The sequence below is a fragment of the Drosophila tropicalis genome, unplaced genomic scaffold, assembly GCF_018151085.1.
Source record: "Drosophila tropicalis isolate 14030-0801.00 unplaced genomic scaffold, ASM1815108v1 contig_805, whole genome shotgun sequence".
Taxonomy (NCBI): Eukaryota; Metazoa; Arthropoda; class Insecta; order Diptera; family Drosophilidae; genus Drosophila; species Drosophila tropicalis.
The window spans coordinates 2,932,150-2,941,867 of record NW_027173295.1 but is presented as its reverse complement, the minus strand read 5'-3'; the positions used below and the strand labels follow the sequence as shown (position 1 = coordinate 2,941,867).

General features: G+C 37.4%; 1 protein-coding gene across 1 annotated transcript in view; it reads left to right on the top strand.

The window, feature by feature from the left end:
* The first annotated feature begins 2,292 nt into the window (after nt 1-2,292).
* LOC137579940 (uncharacterized) overlaps nt 2,293-9,718 on the top strand; it is a 28,045-nt gene continuing 20,619 nt past the window's right edge. Inside the window, exon 1 of the mRNA XM_068293842.1 lies at nt 2,293-2,721. The gene's annotated coding sequence lies outside the window, so the exon portion shown is untranslated. The remainder of the gene's footprint in view (nt 2,722-9,718) is intronic.

The following is a 9,718-nucleotide window of genomic DNA, read 5'->3' as shown; positions in this document are numbered from 1 at the left end:
CTGTTGGTTAGATGGTTGGTTGGTTGGTTCTTTAGCTGTCAGTCAAGATTGCTTGCCACCTACAAGCTTCACTGACTCCTCTCAGCTAGCGGCTACCATCATCAGCTTCCAGCTTGCTTTGAAGCAAACCAAACCAAAGCAAAAAGAACAGAGAGTTCCGAAGAGATGGGTAGGGGCTGAAGAAACGCACGCAGATTTTGTCGCTTGAGGCGTTGCCTTTGAAGACATACGCCAGCCCGCCCATCAACGCCTTGCCAGGCCCTTGTCGGTTTTTATTTCGCCTTATGTATATATAATTTTTTTCCTTTTGTTTTTGTTTTTTTTTGCTTTTCCTTATGCTGTTGCAACCGCCATTTAAATATGGCAAGCAAGCAAACCAAACAAAGAAGCAAAGCAAGTGAAAAAAGAACGACAGGCAAAAAGGGAAAGACAGTGGGAGACAGGGAGATAGAGAGAGAGATGAGATGAGAGCCTCTAAGACGTCGACAACTTCATTTCATCTTGATTCTTGTTTCAATTTCAGCTTTATTTTTGTTTTTTTCTTCTCCGTTGTTTGCTGTTTAACGAAGCAAATCAACAAATTGTAATGAAGCCAAAAGTCCCTTTGCTTGCACTTTTTTTCCCTCCGACCACCATTCGTGTCTTGGTCTGTCCGTATGTCCATGCCCCGGGGAATGTCCCAAACCCGAAAAACTGAAAAACCCGCAGCCCTTTTTTGCATGGTGCTTCACTCCACCATGCTCCACTTGAGATGCGGTGTAGCGTAAAATGAATTGAGACATTCATTTCGTTTGCCATAGGAGAACCACAGAAAGGCAACGGGTGCGGGCTACGGCACTGTGTACGGGTCTGGGCAAGGGTTCGTGAAACGGTTCTGGGTCTTGGTACTCACAACTTTTTGAATGCATAAAACTTTTTTGCACTCATCCCTTTCTCACTCTTTTAATGTGTCCCGCTCTGTCCTGCTCTGCTCCCATTGTGGGCATTCAGGTGTGAAGTTTTTGGTCGGTCACAAAAGTATGCTACAAATAATTAAATCAGGCAAAGGTTAGCTCCACTCATTCGTTGGGTGCTCTCTTGGCTAGACAAGTTCAATGCCGCCTTAAGGTCCTTGTCAGACTGTCAGGTAGCTTGATATTAACTAATCGATATTTATATATCGCCGGTTGAGTTTCAAATTTCCATATGGCAAGCAAAGAGAACAAAAAAATAACCAAAGGAAGCTAGAAAACACAGAGACAAGAGATAGAACATGTAGCCCAGGCCCAGGAACAAGCACACAGTTGGTAACAGTATTTTTTCTTCTTCCTTTTGCGACTGCGACTGGTGGCATTTCCGTTTCCGTTTGAAACGCACCAACTGCATACAGTGGTAAGAATAAAACAGAATCTAGGAAAATGCAAACGACTGAGTACACTAGGGTGAGCTTCCCGCGGGGGTAATGTGCCTCTACCATGCAAACCAACCCAATATACAATTATTTATAGTTGAAAACAAATGCCAAAAGCATCAGCGAAATTTCAATGTCAAAACAATTGCATTTTTGGTTTCTTAGCATGTTACTCATACGCACTGTTGTCCCCACATGGTTTCCTTGAACTGCGAGTTCTTTAATTAAAAAATAATAGAGCTTGAAAAACTGTGATTTTTTCTGCCAAACCACTTAACCACGAGGAAAATTAATCAAGTCATACGACCTGTTGTACCATAGCTCAACTTATTTTTTAAAATTTTATAGCTCCCTTTAAAATAATTTAAATGCCCAAATTTCGCTGGTATCGCATAGTCAGAATATAATATTCAGCTTGTTATTAAATATGTACATTGCTGAAAATTTCATAAATTTTATGAACCTGCTTTTTCGACACGTTTCACAACGGAGGCCATGAAGATAAAACTAAGCTGATGTGAAGCCAAATCTAGTCTGTCTTGAATCGAATGACAATTGAAGCAGTCAAAAAACTGAAAATCTGATTTCCAGACACATTGAAGTTCTTTTCCGTCAGCCTGCCTCTATATCTGACTTTACTCATGGACCGCCTTATGCGTGGCTCATAATTTATGAGCGGCAAATGATTTGCATGCAGTTCTTGCACTTGATTCCTTTTCCTGCTAGCCATGTGCACAGGTCGGCAAACAAACTGAAGAAAAAAATAACAAAAAAAAAAAACAAAACGTTGCAGATGAAAAATGAAAGAATAGTTGCCTTTGGCTGCTGCCTCGATTGGTTGCACTCCAAACAATTGTTGGAAATTGGTCGAAAACTGAACTGAAACTGGTCGAAAGTCGGATCTCTCTGGCTTGCCAAGTGGGTAAAGCTTTCACGAGAAAAGCTCTCGATTGCGGCGCCTATATAAACTCGGTGTTTGATAAAACACAGAACAGTTGCCGTTTCGTATGCGTAACCAAAAGCAGCTAAAAACCAGAAGCCGGGAATTGAAATCGGAATAAATATTCAACCGAAACCAAGCAAATCATAAATAAATCATAGCCCGCTTCTTAGGCGTCAAATCGGCGAAAGGCTAACGTCGAATTGCCGGTCCCATTGGCCATTTTGGCTCCATCCTTTTATTTTTATTTTTTGTTGTTATTGACTGTGCCAACCAAGTGAAGCAGTGAATCAAAACAGAAACAAAAAAACGCACACAATAATCAAAGAAACCTCAATGAAAAAACGCACAATTTATTGAAAATAAACTCAAAACTGAAATCGAAACTTGGGTGAGTTTTGTATTTGACATAAACTGTAATTAATCGCATACTCAAACAGTTGGAATTCCCCTCTGGGATAGGTGTAATCAAAATGTGAACAAGAGCTAGAATAATGGCTAATTATAATATCTATAAAACAATGCGTACTAATTAAGTTTTGGCTTTCGAGTTGGTTGTTAATTTCGGTAAATATTTATTGAAAATTCAAAGGATGTGAGTGCACAAAGCGATAATTATATTTAAAGACTAATGAATGGTAACTTTACCAAGACAGAAGTCTGAAATGTGAAATTCGAATCTCAAATTTGAACAAACCTTTTTAATCTAATAAAAAAAAATATATATCAAGTAAGAAACCTTACTATAAAAAGGCGATAGGGTGAAAATTTATTCAGTTCTGTTGTCAGATAAGCTTTAAAACAATTTTTCAAATAAGTTTTAGTTGGATTGCTGGGACAATTTCAAGGATGTGGCTTTTGGTTGGTGGGCCTTTTCATCCAAGTATATACTTTTTTTATTACATAAGAATCAGAAGATCTAGTTATATAGCTGTAAGATAAACTTTGAAATAAATGATTCATCTAGTTGTAATTCCTTTGAAATTTGTTAAATTTGCTCACAAAAGTATCTGTTATTTGTAAAACATTTGCTATATTCCGTATGCCTTATAACTTGAGGACTTTTTATCCACAGATTATTTCAACATTTCTCTGTAAATTTCAGAAAGCAATGCTTCGACTTTAAGGATATTTTATATACGGATTAGGGATCAAAATTATACGTAGTAGATAGTCGTTAGCAAAGTCAGTAGATGAAGAGATTTTGTAGTTCTTGAAGGGGGAGATATAAGTACTAACATCTTACTGCGCCGAATCGCCGTTCAAAGCAACTTGCTCCCTGTCCATCAATTACAGAAAGGTCTTGGTATATTACCCTCAAATTAGTGAACGAATGGAAATTCGGGTGATTTTTCCAGGGAATGGAACTTCTGCCCATTAAGCCAACAAACTCTTAAAGTTTGCCGAAGGGAAAGCTAACTTTAGGAGTAATTTTCCAATATTTATGAACCCTTTTTGAGCGTATGACCTTATGAACAAAACTAAGCTCAAAATTTTGACCAAACTAACTTAAAATCATTAAATCATTTAAAATTCATTTATATTAACAAGTTTTCAAATGCCTTATTCGTATTCAGTTAAGTTAATAGCAATAGAAGATATATAATTCTGAACAATTATTATCTATTTCCATTCTACATACTGAACATTCGGTCAGACTAACGTGTGATCTATCGTTCTTCATTAAATAATGAAATTATTAACTTTGATTGTCATTAAAATGATATCGAAATCCCGGCTAAAAATTGAGCAACTGTTTGATGACATGTGAAGGGAGACGAGGGGAAGGAGATGACATTTAGAATGATTCCCCAATTTGGATCCACAGATTGTGTGGATACATTTTATCTTCTCGGAAACTGTTCCAGTCATGCAAATCACACGTATCGCTGCACAAGTAAAGTCCCTCCCTTAAATCTCTCGCACACAGAAATCACTCAAAATAACAAAAAAAAAAAAATGTTTCTCTTCAACAAAATTCCCAAGGCTGGAGGTGGCAATTTTACGGCAGTTAAATTTTTTTTTTTATTTTATTTCTGTCTTCGTTTTTTGCTCATTTTTTGTTGTGTACATGTTGGTTTTCTTTTTTTTTTGAATTGGTAGAGAAACCTTTAAAGCCCTTAACTGGAAAGTCTGGGCTTATGTTAAGCACATACCCAGTAAGACAGGCAAGGAGCAGGCAGCAAAAGGAACGATGCTCAAGTGGCACAGCGCTTAACACAAATTAGACGCACTTAATTACAGAGCAAACAGTCGGACAGGGCGGGTGGGGGCAAGCCAGAGGAGGCGGCACGGCCGGCGGGAGGGCAGCACAACCACAGAAATTAAAAAATAGATTCCGAGCAGACATTTGCTTTATGATACAACCGAAGGAAAAGGAGGCGAAGAGTCGCGACGGCTAGTAAAACGAAGCAACTTTCAATTTCGAGGGCCCAGCTAAAAGTTGCGGCTTAAAACTCAATTAAACGAATTGCCAAAAAATTTAATTACATTTCAGATTCATTTTAAAGGAAAATATTAAAAGCGTAAGCCAAGAGAGTTGACCAGCTTGTTGTCGGTTAGATCTCAAAAGAGGAATAACAGTTTTCAAGCAGCAGCTGCCACTGCAAAAAGTTTATTGAAAAACTAATATTCATTTCAAATGAAAAACAATTAGCTTAACTTTTTTGTGGTAGAAATCAGAACCCCAAAAAAAGTCACACATAGCACTAGATGAGAATTGAGAGCGATTAGTTGACAGAGAACAGTTGAAATTCCCTTATAATTCCAGATTAACTTTTGCATTAGTGTTAAACAAAACAACAAAGTCCACATAATGGGGAAAGGATTTAGGTTTCAAGTTAGTTAATCCATTGGCAACCTAGACAAAAGAGTTTTAATTCAATGTCTCGACCGACATAGATAATGAGAAATAGATTTCAGTACGTAGATAACATTTTGATCGACAAAATAATTGGACATTTTATTAAGTGGTTAGATCAAAATCAATTTGGTTATTAATGAAATCTAATCACTCCATTCCAAAATCGATTAGTACTGCAGTTAGTTGGCGTTTTCCGAAAGATAAGATAATATTTTATATGCAACATTCGATTTTCTTTTGTGATAAACAAAATCTGTGAAAGTTTTTGTTGTTCGTATCCAACAATTATAATCCCCTAAATGATGTTTTCAATGAATTTCCATAGCTGCCCTGTCTGACCCTCTATATACTATCTAATTACATAGCCAGATAGTATATGTATGTACATTGGAAAAAACCTTTTGCTACCTCCATTGGCCAATGCCAACAACAATGGCTATTTCCTGTTTCCTGCATTGCCCTTCGGCAGTTCCCTTTTATCTAACAAACAATACGCTCATTAGTGGCAACCAGCCGCCACCTTAGGAATACATGCCACACCCACATAACATCATTCTACTCCATCCCTTGCCCCTTTCCACCTACCCTAAGCTCACGCAGTGAAACGGAGCAAACTTTTCTTAATTTCCAAAGGCATATAAAATAATATTTTTGTTTTTCGCCAGCAACTTGGCCGCCAATTAACTTGTAAATGGCTGACGGGTGTTGGGAGTATAATGGAGAATGGAGAGTGTAGATGAAGATGAGGCGGAATCCCTTACCCTTACCCTTACCAGTTAACTTTAATGGTTGACGAAAATCCTCGCATCATTCGAAATGAAGACATTTATTTTAATTATTTAGATCAAGACTTTAATACGAAAGATATTTCAATTTCAAATATGAAACATTAACAACAAGGCGGTGGATGGGAGAAAGAGCCTTAAGATTAAAGCCTTCCAGTAAGTAAAAAGTAATAAATGTTGGCCAACTGAAGACACTAAGCAGAGGGCAGAGGGAATAGGGGAAACTTTTCATTCATCCACTCGAGAGTTGTTCGCGTTGACAACTCAAACAGGCAACTGGAAACGTTCAAGTGGCCACACAGAAACTAGAGCAAAATGAATATGCAGAATGCTCCTTAGATGGTAAAGGAACTCTCACTCAACCTTCGACAAGTAATTCCACTTTATTTAAGTTTTTGTCCCTATCTCTCTCTCTCTCACTTTCTCTCTCTGTGTTTCTGCTTGTTTCTTATCGTTTCTTCAACTCTGCATCTTCCTTTTGGGGGAATAAACCGCTTTAGGATGCATTGCGTTAAAGTTCAGTTCAGTTTCAGTCAATGGCCAAAAAAAGAAACAACAACTTTGCTAAAAATTGAAATCAAGAAAAATGCTTTCACGCTTTTCTTCCTGTCGCCTTCACTGGCATAAATATACACATAAAAAGTGCACAACTTTCTTCTACTTTGCTGCAAATACTCTACACAACTTTCTGAAAGTGTAAATCTGCAAAGAAACTAACTAAAAATGGATATAAATGAAGAAGTTAAGAAACTGCAAATGAAAGAAATCTGTTGGCGTATAAATATAAAATTCGTAAAGTGAATTCCATTCCATAAGGTCAATAGTGAATCAATGGGCAATATTTCAATCAGCTTATTATTATAGCCACACTCGAATTTGACCACCTCACGACGGGCAGAAGCTGGACGCTTGAGAAGCATTTTTCACGCTCACTTTCATTCGGCTCCATTATGGCGACATCTGAAGTTTTGACAGCTCTTTACAACATGCGCCGTCTGCTAAATCTCCACTCAAGTGATATTAGTCGAACGAACAGAACTTGGCACAAAAGGCAATAAACATAAAAGCCTTGGCGATGAAATGCAAAACAATAAATAATAAAATAAAAGTGCTAGCCAAAGGAAAAAACAAGCAAAAAATACCAACAACAACACAGAAAAGGCAAAAAAAGCAAATACACCAAAGGGAATATACTTACATATATGTATTTAATTAAACGACGACTTTTGTTTACTCTTCATTGCAATTGAAAACTACTTTGCATGTGAGAATCGTTGGTGAATTATTATTATTATTATGAGAAGTTCCGATCGTTAAGATGATTCTTAAACTATATATATATAGTCCGAGTTCATTATGTTTCAGTTGAGGCAATTGCAAATGATTAACAATCGATCTGAATAGTCAATATACTCATCTTGCATGTTAGTGGCAACAAAGTCCTGCGAATAGGAAATTAAATATTTACGTATGAAAGCAGACGACGAGGAAATTACGCATAGTAAATTATAAAGAAGAAAACTGGCCCCTTAGGGCAGGCAAGTGAATGGGTCCAGCTTATTAAAGAGGAAACCTCCGACCACTTTTCCTCACTTACCCCCTCTTATCCTATCAAGCAAACTCTACACTTTGACTTCTAGGACTATTAAGCGTTACTTTGTCCTTGCTCTCCATACATACATACATACATATACTTATATATGCACTATATGTATGTATATATATAAACACAAACACACACGCCAGGGCTATTAATTTATTTTTATGCCTGGCATAATCTTTTATTTTATTTTGTTTTTTTGTTTTTTTTGCGGTATTTTGTTGGTATTCATTTGCATGCCACCTACAGCCCTCCTACAGGCACCCAGCCAGCAGCCAGCAGCCATCAGCCATCAGATTCTCCTCCCACAATCCATATACTTGATAGTGTGGCGACAAAACAAAAACAAAAGGAAACCGAGACACGCAGACAAATGCCTTGCCTAAATGGCAAGACAACGACTTTATGATACCCTTTAGGAATGTGGAAATGTTGGCTAATTTAGATAGTCGAATTTGAAATACGTAGATCGGAAACTAAAATTACTACCACGAAAATAGAATAGAATAGAATTGTACCCAAATCTCTGGGCCAATGCAATATTTGGCAAGGCTTGAAAGGGTGCAAAAGAACACAAAGAACACACACAAAAAGAGAAAGAATTCGATGTGCTTAATGATTTACCCTTACCCCCCATAAAAGACGCTAGGGTCTAGGGGGTAAGGAAAAAACCAAAAATCTCTCTCTCTTGGGCATACACCTACCCGCTCTTCCATATTCCCTCACCGCTTTTTTATTTTGGTCTCCCCCATTGCTGCTGTCTGCCACTGCCTTCTTCTCTGTGTATATATTTGCCTTTGCCTTGTGAGCCATTTGAATACGTATGCATACTTAATTTGCGACGGCTTTGCCTTTGGTCCATACTCAAATAGGCGGTGGCTGATGGCCGAAAGGGAGATGGAGATGAAGATGAAGATGGAACAGAGCCGGATATGGCGAATGGCATACTACATTATTGATTGGATATTTGTGCGGGAATTTAATAAAATATGTAAATTTTTGTTTTTTTTTTCGGTACCCCGCATTCAATTGGAAGAACCGACCAGGATGAACCTCTCCATACTAGGACAGTTTTGAGTAGTGATTGAGTTGTAAGTGGATGAGGTACGGGGTTGCGGCAACTGAAAATGAAAATGCCATTTGAAAAGAACTTATTAGTTCAAGAAAGTGGCAGAGGGCTAGAGGAGAGGGAGGGATTATAAGCTTTGGAATTAATTAAAAATCTTCAAAAGTGAAATCAAACCTAGGCCAAACTTTAATTAAACTTATCTAAACTGTTGTAGCCAAGAAAACCAATAGGATATCAGATGATTTTCTTGTTTACAGCTATAAAATATCAGTTTATAGTCTCGAATTTGAAATGGTTAAAGTGTAATGCATCAATTCTCAATTGTGTTGGGTATTTCTCTTTAAATTTGATATTGGCAACATTTAAGCAACACCTTTTAAAACATTAATTAAACTTTCTTTTGCCTATTTAATGGCTGAGAAAGCTGCCTCATCATGAAATCAAATTTTGCCGCTTGCCGTCGTCCTCAGCATGAACCACAAAATTTATGTTACCAAAGATTGTAAAGACTGTATAAAAAGGAAGAAAAAAAGGTATACAAACCCACACACCCACACACCCACACACTCACACACTTGGAGTAGCATGGCAAGCAAATTGTAAAAACCAAAAAATATAAGTATACATTCATACATACATATATAGCAAGGGCAAAGAAAACTAAAAACTTTGAGACAACATACAAAAAGTTAGTCATTTTGACTGAACCTGAGCCTAAGACCAACTCATCCCAATACACAGTACACAGTACACAGCACAGCAGAAAATCATTTTCACCAAGGCAAGGGAAACTGTCAACTGACTGGGACTAAGGCAAACGCAAACGGCTCTGTAACTTTTCTGGCCTAAAATGCAAAGTTAAGTTCTGTTTTTGTTCTACTTGTTCTGTTCAGTTCAGTTCGCAGTTCAGTTCAGTTCAGTTGAGTTGAGTTCAGTGGTAACTTTTTGCGGGGAAGCCACAAAATGACTTGAAGCTCTTTTTGCAAAGCGCACACTGAGAACTGACATATTAAAGTCCACTTAGACTAATTGCAAAGTACAAAAAAAAAAAGAAGATAAAAAAAGTAGATA